The 12,434-nt window shown below is 34.1% G+C and overlaps 1 long non-coding RNA gene across 3 annotated transcripts; it reads right to left on the bottom strand.

Annotated features, from left to right (window-relative positions):
* Positions 1 to 1,216: 1,216 nt before the first annotated feature.
* Positions 1,217 to 5,342, bottom strand: LOC102662237 (uncharacterized). Of its 3 annotated transcripts, none has more exons than XR_418107.4 (4): positions 4,889 to 5,332; positions 4,219 to 4,433; positions 2,104 to 2,306; positions 1,217 to 1,633 (listed from the first exon to the last, which is right to left on the bottom strand). It is a non-coding gene; the product is annotated as an uncharacterized lncRNA (long non-coding RNA). The 3 variants fall into 3 exon arrangements; XR_418108.4 differs by having other exon boundaries at positions 2,104 to 2,196; positions 4,889 to 5,330; XR_005888512.1 differs by having other exon boundaries at positions 2,104 to 4,433; positions 4,889 to 5,342.
* Between the last annotated feature and the right edge of the window lie 7,092 nt (positions 5,343 to 12,434).

Below are 12,434 nucleotides of genomic sequence, written 5' to 3'. Positions count from 1 at the left end.
ATCTCGCTTTAAACGATAGATTATTTTTCATTTTGACGCTGCTGAGTTAGTTACCGTAGTTGTTGTACTCCAAAAACAAAAGTTAGTTATCGTTGTTGAAACTTAGGTGATGGTGCTGAAGTGAGGGCAGTGAAGAAGATTCTCTAATTGGATGGGGTTATGGGTTTAAAAACAAACCGACAGCAGATTAACATTGGCTAGCACGAAAACTAGATGTTGACATGTTATGCTTCTTTCTCTAATATTACAGCCAAAAACATGAAAGTTATTAACCACACAAAAAAGACAAATGTGGAAAGAACCCAATAAAGGGAATCTCAAATGACCAAAGAAAGCAAAGATGTCAGATAAGTTTAAAATTCCTTTACTTTAGCGGTGACAGATTTTATTTTACCCCAACCTACTATTGAATTTGAAAGAAAGAAGGAAAATAATGCTCTCGTGAGTTGTTATAGTAATGATTAATCATTCTACTCCAGAAATAATAGAATGGAAAGCTTAGGGGCTGTAAGGAGCACTTCTGAGATTCCTGAAACGCTTTAACGCCAAAAGCAAACTTCTTTTGCTCCTAGGAAGCTTTTGTCTGATTCGGTTCTCCTTGAAAGCAACGGAGATGATGATGAAAAATGCTCACCATGTCATGACAAGTCTTTCCTCAGATTTTTTGTGTTTCAAAATTCTTCCACTTATTTATTTTGGGGTGTTGGGTTGTTTAATATTTTCCACAGAATTTCAGCGGTCACTTTCTCATTTCTAATCTGCTTCTCATGCTTTTTGTCCCTTGCCGGAAATTCATGGCTTGCCTCCTTACAAGGGTTCATATGTATGAGGGCTGCTTTAAAACAAAACAATAAAATATAACACTGAAGGAGCAAGCATGCAGATTGCAGACGAAAAAAGGTGTAATATATTGGTGAAAGTCCAGCATGCCAGATGTCAAAGAGGCATAAATGGTGTTCCCTCTAATTAAGCAATGGTTGTCGTAAGGTGAATAACCATATTCTATTGCGTAAAAAGTGTCATCATGGTTAATATACAGTGATATAGCTTTAGGTAGAATCCAATGGTGTTCTCAATTTAATTCATCTATACCAGAAACAGCATAAGCAGAGAACAATATATCCATACTTGGCTATAAAATAATTCATGCATTCAGTCAAAAATAAATAAAATAATAATCTCATGCACACTTGAAATGACTTAACAAGATGAGCACTGAAAGATAAGATCTCTCATTTATGTACTAGTCTGTTCAGCAGTAACATGTACATACTACATAACAAAGTTTCATCACAGTCAAAGTAACAAAAATTATGGTTAAGAGAAACCTTTGTACAATATCAAAGTCAGAACTAAGCAGACTGTTGATGCGATTTATGGCTTTGGCAATATGGTCTCACTTCTATTTTACAGAAGCTAACTATGTGACGATATGAGCAAGGAACAAAACCAAATGGCTTACCACACAATATGTGGTAAGCCAATACTTATCATAATAGATTTAATGGAGACATATGGAGTCGGCTGATTTTACAAATTCAAATCAAATACTGAATCCTGGCATTGCAAACTGGAAGCAAATGTCTCAACTTCATTTCCGAGCTCAATAACATCTTTATGTCACTGTTATTTCCTGGAGTACCAGAATAGGAAAGAAATTAAAGGGCTTCAGCATAGTAACTTGTTTATACAAAGAGACCATACAGCAATTGGCTTAGAGTACAAGAATTAATATGACGACAAAAATATGGATCACATAGGCAGCGCATAAGACAACACTTGCATCTGATTGTTGCATATTTTAGGCAGTGCCCTGACTATGAATATCTCCTCGAGCAGAAGCAAGAGATGGATAAGATAGTCACAGATTCTTCAGCTAGTATACATTCCCTCAAAACAAAATCGATTGGAAAGACTATTTACTTAATATGTGGAAGTTGATGCCAAGTGAAATTGATTGAATTCAGGGAATTTTTATTGATTGGGAGACTGAATTTAAAGATTTACAAATTTCCAAAGAAAAAAAAATCACAAGTTCCATATATTCTTAATTAAGCATAACTGAAACTACCAGATATTCAGGAAAATAGGAGAGCTACTCACCAATTTTCACTCCACCAGAAAATGTAGAATTATAAACAGCACATTTCTTGAGCATGATGTAGCACACCTCACAGACTTTTTCATAATTCTTTTCTGCTTTGAATAATAAAATGATTTAGAGAGTATTCTCATGTCAACTTCAACTTCAAAGACATAATTTACAGTAGGGAAAAAGGGCATTTAGAAGCATGAGTGAAATACACCTACAAAGACACATAAGGGAATACATAGTTTAACAAACCAAGTAAAACAAATGGATCTGTACTATTCCAAAACAATATGATTTGATGGAAGATAAGGATCAGCCAAGAAAACAAAATAAGATTTGTTTTTCTTCTCCTTCCTGGCCCCTACCAAACCAACCTTCTACAAATGCTACATGAATATAGCTTCCAAAACACAACAAGAAGAAAAACAGAGACAAACAAAACAAATATCTTGCGCTTGCAAAAGAAAATACCCCATTAAATTCAAATTGGAAATTTGTGTAACACTTTCTAGGCCTATCCATGATTTTTATAGAAAGCGCATATTGGATTAAGGTACATTAGATTCCAATACATCCTAGAGCTATTAAATACATGAGTCTAGAGGTGCTGCAACCAGTCAACCGAGAATCATGATATATAACCAGTCAACAATATAAATATAAGAATAGCATAAATATCAAATTGAAATAGATAAAACCATGAACTTTAAATAGTAATGATATATGAACAAAGGTCTAAATTCAGTTATTTAAGATTGCACCACTTAGATTTTTAATGCAAGAAACCTAAGCTATTTATCCTCTCTTTCTTCAACTTCTAATTTCTTTACTATTAAGTCTTTCGTGGATCTGTCTCTATTACCAGACAATAACAGAAGTTTAACGTTTCCTGCTATAGGACTAATTTGTTTTCACTTGAATGGGCCAAAAACCAAGGACCCAAAAAGAATGGCCAACAACCCACATTAGACGCCACCAAATCTTCTGTCATAAGAAGTATTCACAGCTCCCAAACTTTTGTCCTTAATCTTCAAATATCTTCCAGGCCACCCTGTTTTAAGACATTTTTAATAAAACTCAATCCACCTGTTTCTTAGTCTTAACCTATCCCTAAATTTAAAAATCTCACCCAAATTGCTTAAAAGCTTAAATAGTTCCTTTAAATATTTTACATCAATTAAAAATATTAAATTAGGAGAAACCTACATAAGGGGAAAAAAATTATCTGATCATAGAAAATAAGACCCCAACTTCATAGTTCTAAAAATGCATTATTACCTGGGAATAATAAATAAATAAAAACTACGCATGAAGTTAATTTAGGGTGTAATCACTAATCACAATACATTTCCACCTTAGTCAATGGGGTTACTTGATCATAAGCTTTTTTTTTTGCACAGCACTTGATCATAAGCTTATTCAGCAAAAAGAATTGAAGAGAAAAATCTACAGGGATTATGTGCTAACTAGAGGAGCAAATTCATTGTAAACCACGAGGTGGTAAAGTAAAACAAGCCAAAATGCCAAATCAAAGTTATTAGAACAATCAGTGAATAAGTTATTCCTCTTAATATATATTAACCCTTCGTTTTCTATATATAAATCATACAATTTTAATTTATTAGAGACAAAGTCATAAATTCTAAGTTGCTCATATAATTGCACTATTTCCCACCACCAGCACACCAAATAATAAATTTTTATTATGGAAATACAGCATAAAACTTCGTACCCCATTGCTCGGAGGCTCTTCGCTATGCGAAGGTATGGGGGAGGGATATTGTACACAGCCTTACCCTTGCATATGCAAAGAGGCTGTTTCCGGATTCGAACCCATGACCAACAAGTCACCAAGGCACAACTTTACCGCTGCACCAGGGCTCGTCCTCTATGGAAATACAGCATAATCATTTCAAATCTGTAATTCTTTGAAACATATTGCAAAATGTGGAATAAAAAAATACCAAATTACCAATTAATCCAAGTATTGTTAGATCGCACAACAACAGATGATTGTGAGTCTCATTTGTCACTAATCTACATTTTTTTTTTCAACAAAGCAGACGCTAATGCATTTGTACTTTTCTTCACCTGTTGCATGTATGATTTGTACATTGGAACCTTACCTTGTTCTAAAGCAATGGCTGGAGCAGCAGTGTAATTAATTAAAAATAAAGCAAAATTTATCTTCTCCTCAAAATGACAACTAGGGTCATATCCATAGTTTGGAACCTTGCCTTGCTTCCTGGGTTTTGTCCCTCTTCGGTAAAAGATGATACGCTATGGACTTTGAAGACTCTTACGGGTTGCAGTCACAGTAATCAAATGGACTAGAAATTTCCTGCCAAAAAAAAAAAAAAGAAAGAAAGAAAACAGTTCTTAATATATTTAAATTTATAATCCCTCACAAAACCAACCCAATAGAAAGGACAGCACATTTGGCATAGGCATACAAGCTTATTAGAACAGAAAAAGCCTAATTTTTGCTTACAGGAGAAGTTTTTTTTTTTTTTTTTTCATTTTTGCTTCTTATTTTCTTCTCTTATAAGTGTTAACGGAGAAAATTATCCAAACAAGGCCTTATACCATAACGTCAAACATATAAGCCATTACTTCAATCGACGATATAACAAGACCAGGACCCTATCTAAGCTAAACAGACTTACAAGATAATCCTAATCAAAGCTGGAATAGAACAATTCTAGAAAAAGAATAAAATCCCTAAACAACATACGAATCCTAAATTAAAACCCTAAATTTAAAAATAAAATCCCACACTTTGCGGAAGTAGAGAACCTAAAAGGGAACGCTTCGAAGGTTGTAATGTGTGTGCAGCGATGATTGGAAATAAGATTCGCGCGGAACGAGAAGGTGCAGTGAGAAAACCGGGTTGGGTGGTGCATTTGTTAGTTTAAGGGAAGGAGTAGAAACAGCAGAAGCAGCGACAGCAGCGTGTGACGAAGGAGCAGCGGAATGAGCGGCGTCGAGTGTTGGGTGCGGAAGTAGTAGCTGTAGCAGTTGTCTCCATAGTGAAAGAGAAGGGTGAAGTGAAGTGAAAGGAGGTTAGGTTGAGGGAGAAAGAAAAAACAAAGTGGCTTGGTGAGACTGGCGAAAAGAAATAAGGAAAGGATTATTGGAGGAGAGAAAAGAGGGTTTCTCTTTATCAAGTGGAATGGAATGAATGCTTGCCGTGCCATTCAAGCCATATATGCCAATGCCATTCTTCCAAGTTCACAAGGAGTTAAATTAAAATTCTGTATTAATTCTTTGGAAGATATGTGCTATCTAAAATAATGTTTTTAGTCTTTGTAAATTAACAAATTTTAATTTTTGTCTTGGTTGGAAAAAATGATCGTTATTATAAAAAGATTTACAAGTATCAGGTCTCTATATCCAACACTTGGAACCCACTTTTGGGACAACATTGGCCATGTGTCAACAAATTAACAGCCTGACAAAAAAATCCATTTTTTTGAAATTTAACTGTTTTGAGAAAGGACTCTCAATCCAACTGGATAGCCAACGAAAATTTAAGCTGCTAATGAGAGTGCTTGATTCACTACTAACCAGGGTTCAACAAAAGTGGCTTTAACCCATTATATTTTGGTCCACATCAAACAATGAGGTAGGCAACACTATAGTATTTTCAAAGCCGTCAGGGGATCTAGTCATATGGTTGTGCAGGCAGGGTGTGTAAGTTATTTAAATCGTTTGACTTTGTCTCATGTATAAAAAAAATTTAACCGAGAAATTCTAGTTGAGTTGATTAAACTGAATGCACAAGTTATATGAAGTCAACAACTATGTTTTTTTTGCCGCAAACATGAAAGTATTGGGAGCCACGTTCTCTGTAGTGTTCTTAGGGAGAGGGAAAATACAGTTCAGAGCCTGATTGAAATATCCCTATTACTATTCGGTGTTGAGAGCCAGCACTTTGAAAAGAAGCCATCCAGCTTTCAAGTGTCCAAATTCAGCATTTGACATGTGGAGAGAGGGTTTTGAAGGATCATAAGGTGTTAAAAAAACATACATTCTGAAATAAAATGATCTATTTTGTATTTAATAGATGACATATTAAAAAATATATTTATTGATGAGCTCTTGAAGCATAAAATTTTTTCAATAGTGTAAAAACTCTACGTGTATTCACACCGAAACTAATCTCTATTCGTCAACAATTTTGACAAGTGGAAAAATAAGAATATAGAAGTGATATTGAGATCTATTTCAACGTGCAGCTTAAGGCTCTATTTATAGTACGTTAAGGATCCCAAATTTTTTATCAAATCAAAATCATTATTGATAATATTATTTTTTAAGCTATATTATTTTTTGTTACCTTTTATTACTAATCATTTAGCAATTAAAATTGAAATAATAATTAACCAAGTCAAACTTGTATCTAGCCGTCTTTTCAACCCAAATTCCAAATACAAAATCATACATTTTTGTTTTTCTTCTTTCACCAAATCTTTCATATTATTTATATTTTCAGTGCTAGCAAAAATATAATAATATTCCACTTTTTTTAAATCAATTAATCATTTGATCATATTAAATTCTTTAATTTAATTAATAATCAAATATTAAAATAATTTCTTTAACAGATTAGAACACTCGTTTGTGTGTGACCTCGTAGGTTCAATACTAAGCCGGTAATATATTAATCAAATTAATATATTAATCAAGGTATGCGTCTAGCAACACTCATTAACGTCCGGATAACATAAAGTAGCATTTTACTTTTAAGAACCATTAGAAGAGTAGTGCAATAATTTCTTCCATCTGTATAGCTCTGGGTTAACTCTAGAGTATGGTATTACTGTCAAACCCTTTTGAATTAACTCATAATGACTTAAGAAATTCATTTCTTCTTTCATTTAATTTTCCTGGCCAGAATATAATTTTATTCATAGAGCTCAAACTCATTACCAAGAGTTGATGGATTCCTTCTTGATTAATCATTAATTCTACAAGTATTTAATCATATCTAATATCCATTCAACAAGTGCTCTAAAGCATTAGGTGTCCGGAATCAAAATACAACAAATAACATGTTAATTACTATGACAATCTCAGGTCAAAGAAAACTATTATACCTCTTCTTGAGAATTTTCTATTGACAGTTTATGGTAAATTTTAACCATTAGAAAATTTCAATTGAGCCAGTTCTATGATCACATCAACATGTGACTCATCTATATATACAAATTAATAAATGAGATCTGAAATGATCACATCTGAAATTGAGTAGTTGAATCTACTATCGTAGCTTGCTTAGAACTTTTCCAACTTACTGCACCACCATTTAAAGTGAAAACATATCTGAAATGGATTTGCTATCATCTTTGTCTTATGCAAAGCTTGCATCAGTATAACCCTTTAGTTTCAATTCAGAGTCTCCATAAATGAGGAATTGGTCTTTAGTTCTTCTTAAGTACTTAAGTATGGTCTTAACCACTTTTCAATGTTCTTCACCAGGGTTTGCTTGATATCTACTAGTTACACCTAGTGCATAAGCAACATCAGGACGTGTACAAGTCATGGTGTACATGATAGCTCCCACTGTTCTAGCATATGGTACTCTACTCACGTGTTCACTTTCTTCAGGAGTTGTTGGACAATTCTCCCTACTAAGAGTAATTCCAACACCTACAGGCAAATAACCTCATTTGGAATTATCCATGTTATATCTCTTTAAGATAGTATCAATGTACATAGATTGGGAGAGTCCAAGCAACCTTTTAGATCTATCTCTATAAATCTTTATACCTAGAATATAGAGTGCTTCTCCCAAATCCCTCATGGAGAATTGTTTTGATAGCCAAATCTTTGTGCCTTGTAATGTTGGTATGTCATTTCCAATTAGTAATATGTCATCTACATATAACACTAAGAAAATAATTGCGCTCCCACTGACCTTTTTGTAAACACATGGTTCTTCCTCACATTTAACAAACTCGAACTTTTTGATTGTCTTATTAAAATGAATGTTCCAACTTCTAGAAGCTTGTTTCAATCCATATATAGATCGTTGCAACTTGCAAACTTCATTACAACCAGCCAATGATGTGAATCCTTCAGGTTGTGTCATGTACACTTCCTCTTTCAACTCACCATTAAGGAAAGTTGGTTTCACATCCATTTGCCATATCTCATAATCATAGTATGCTGCTATGGCAAATAGAATCTGAATTGAGTTGAGCATTGCCACAAGAGAAAATGTTTTGTCATAATTTATTCCTTCCTGTTGATGATATCCTTTAGCAACAAGGCAAGCTTTATAAGTCTCGACCTTTCCATCTGATCCAATCTTTTTCTTGTAAACCCATTTACAACCAATTGGTTTTATATCCTTTGAAGCTTCAACTAAAGTCCATACTTTATTGATCTTTATTGATTCTATTTCAGATTCCATGGCTTTTTGCCATTTGTTGCAATCCGAGCTTCTCATGGCCTCTTCATAGCTCTTAGGGTCATCATCATTATGATAAACCTCATTTGACATGTCATCTTGCACCATTAAGTTTAATTTATCAGGTGCACAATGCATTCTAGTAGATCTTCTAAGAGGTTCTTGTGTTGGGTTCAAAGGTTGCTGCAATTGTTCTAAGATTGGTTCATTAACTTCTTCTTGAACAACGACTTGTTCTTGAACAATAGTTGGTTCTTGAGCCATAATCATTTGAGTTGAAGAGCTTTGTCCTAATTTCAAAACATCAAAGAAAGGCCTCTCAGTTTCCATCTCATGTTCTTGAGTTATGTTATCATTGGTGACTTGAGTCTCATCAAGTTCAATTTCTTTACCATGGTTTCCTTCTACAAGAAACTCTCTTTCCAAAAAGGTTGCTCCTCTTTGATGCAATCCTACCCCGCAAGGTCATTGGATAGAAGACTCCAAGTAGATTGGGCCAGAGATCCAAGGGAAGGCCCTAGGGTTCTCATGAGCCTTAGGGTAGATTTTGAGCCCATGGGCTAAGTATGAACCCGCTTATCTTTGTAAATATTAGAATAGGTTTTTCCTTCGTTTGGACCTTGTATTTTGGCCATTCTAGTAGTATAAGGTTTTAGCCTTGTATTTCGAGGCATTTTGAGTAGTCTTTGTAGTAGGGACTTTTTTTGTATTTTCATGTATTTTGTCATGGGGGTGAGCTTAACTATTATAGGGGGTGTGTAGCTAAGCTCTAGCTTCTCATCTCAAGGAGGTAAGCTTAGCTATTAGAGAGGTGTGTGTAGCTAAGCTCTAGCTTCTTTAGGAATCTTCTTAAGGAAGCTTCTCAAGGAGGTGAGCTTAGTTATGAGAGGGGTGTGTGTAGCTAAGCTCTAGCTTCCCAAGGAAGTTTTCTCAAGAAAGCTTCTCAAGGAAGCTACCTAGTCTATAAATAGAAGTATGTGTAACACTTGTTGTAACTTTGATGAATGAGAGTCTTGTGAGACACAACTCAAAGTTCAACTTCTCTCCCTTTTTCTTCCTTCAATTTCATGCTCCCCCTTCTCTCTTTCTCTCCCTATTTCTTTTCCTCCATTGAAGCATCCTCTCCAAGCTACTTATCCAAGGCTCATCTTGGTGGTGAAGCTCCTTCTTCCATGGCTTATTCCCTAGTGGATGGTGCCTCCTCTCACCTCTTCTCCTTTGTCTTCCGCTGCATCTCCATGGTGGAAAATCACCATTAAAGGACCTCATTGAAGCTCAAAGATCCAGCCTCCATAGAAGCCCCATAAGCAAGCTTCCATCACAAACACTTTATGGTTAGAAGGTTGGTAGAAATAATATCCCATTGTTTCTTCAGGATAACCAATGAATCTACACTTATCAGACCTTGCCTCAAGTTTATCTGTTTGCAATCTTTTAACATAATCAGGGCAACCCCATACCTTGATGTGTTTAAGACTTGGTTTCTTTCCTTTCCATATCTCATATGGAGTTGTAGAGACTGCCTTTGTAGGAACTTTATTTAGCAAGTTGGTTGTTGCTTCTAAAGCATATCCCCATAAGTTTAATGGAAGATCGGTGAACCCCATCATGGATCTTACCATATCTAGTAAGGTTCGATTTCTTCTTTCAGATACACCATTGTGTTGTGGTGTTCCCGAATGTGTCCACTGAGAGAGAATCTCATTCTCCTTTAGATAATCAATAATGTTATCACTAAGATATTCTCCTCCTCTATGAAATCTTTTAAACATTTCAAATTATTCAGATTTATGTTTCATAAGATACAAAAATCCATATCTAGACATATCATCAAAGAAGGTGATAAAATAAGAATATCCTCCTTTGGCTTGAATCTTCATGGGCCCACAAACATCTGTATGAATTAGTCCCAATAACTCAAAAGTTCTTTCTCCACTTCCAATAAATAGAGATTTAGTCATTTTTCCTTTGAGACAAGATTCACAAGTTTCATATGATTCATAATCATAATTATCAAGGTAACCTTCCTTGTGCAACTTGTTAATTCCTTTCTCGCCAATATGACCTAGCCTATAATGCCAAAGATATGTTTTATTTACTTGATTATCTCTTTTTCTTTTGAAACTAGAAGAAACATGCATAATCGAGTTATGATTCACATCGAGTAAGACATAAATGTCGCGTTGGAGATAACCATTCACATATAAATCATCATCATCATAAATTGAGCAAATGTTATTATTAAAGATAATGCGAAAACCTCACTAGTCCAACATGGAAATTGAAATAGTGTTTCAAACAAATTTCGAAACATAATAACAATCTTCTAACACTAGTACTTTTCCAGTAGGCATTATTAAAGAAACTGATCCTAAAGCTAAGGCGGCAACATTTGCTTCATTCCCTACTTGTAGATTTATTTCTCTTTTCTTCAACCATCTAATTATTTGTAGTCCTTGCAACGTATTGCAAATATTAAAACTATTGCATGTATCTAATACCCACATTGAAGAATCAGTGACAGTTAAAGAAATCATGAAAACATTTTTCATTAATGTCTTACCTTGTTTCTTGTTTTTCAAAGAATCAAGATACTTCTTGCAATTTCTCTTCCAGTGACCTTTTTCCTTACAGAAGAAACATTCAACATCAGTTTGGTCAATCTTGTTCCTTTTGTTCTTGGGTTTGGTCATACCACCCTTAGGTCCAAGATGCTTCCTTTTTGGTATTTTTCATTTCGTCATGGAGCTCTTGCCAACTACCATGACAGTTCCTTTCTTCTTCTCAGAAGCAATTTGATTCTCATAATCAATTAGCAGATTAAGCATCCCATGCAAGTCACAACTCATCTTATTCATGTTGAAATTCATAATAAATTGTGAAAATTGTGGAAGCAATGCTTTCCAAGTTTATTTTTATGATGCCAAAGACTCAAGTCAAGAATCAAGAGTCAAACAAGTATCAAGAATCAAAGAATCGTTCAATCAAGATTCAAGATTAAAGTGTAGATTCAAGAGAAGACTCAAGATATACAAGAACTTCAAGAAAAACATCAAGATAAGTATAAAGATTTTTTTCAAAAGAAAAGATTGAATAGCACAATTTGTCCAAAAGAATTTTTCAAAGAAAAATCTTTTACCAAGAGTTTTACTCTCTCGTAATCGATTACTTGAAGGCAATAATTGATTACCAGTAGCCAACATTCTTTTCAAACTGATTTATAAAGCAGTAATCGATTACCATGAGCATGTAATCGATTACCAATGTTTTTGAACGTTGAGATTTCAAATTTCAAGAGTCACAACTTGTGATAAAACATTTTCAAACTTGTGTAATCGATTACACAATATATGTAATCGATTACCAATATTTCTAAATGTTTTGATTTTTAAATTTAAACATGAAGAGTCACATCTGTTGATGTGTAATCGATTACACTATAATGGTAATCGATTACCAGTGAATTATTTTTGAAAATTAAATTATCAAAAGTCACAACTCTTAAAGTGACTAGTTTTCAAAAAGAGTCACAACTTTTAAAGTGACTAGTTTTCAAAAAAGTCACAACTTTTAAAGTGACTAGTTTTGAAGAAATTGCCAAGAGTCACAAACTTTAACTTGAATCATCAAATGACTATAAATATGTGACCATGGCACGAATTTTACATAACAGATTCCTTTCATTCAAAAAGAGATTTTTGAGAACAGATTTCATTCATTCATTCAAAGTATTCTTCTAAGAGTTTTTGTTTAATACTTTTTTTATTCAAGAAAATTTCATTGGGAAAAAACTTATGCTATTCTTCTTCTTCTTCATTCCTTCTCCCGTTTGCCAAAAGAATTGAAAGAACTAACCGTCTGAGAATTCTTTTGATTTTTTCCTTCTCCCTCTTGTCAAAGGAATTCAAAGAACTAACCGTTTGAGAA

This window comes from Glycine max, chromosome 14 (genome assembly GCF_000004515.6).
Source record: "Glycine max cultivar Williams 82 chromosome 14, Glycine_max_v4.0, whole genome shotgun sequence".
NCBI classification, from domain to species: domain Eukaryota; kingdom Viridiplantae; phylum Streptophyta; class Magnoliopsida; order Fabales; family Fabaceae; genus Glycine; species Glycine max.
This window is presented reverse-complemented; position numbering and strand designations above follow the sequence as displayed.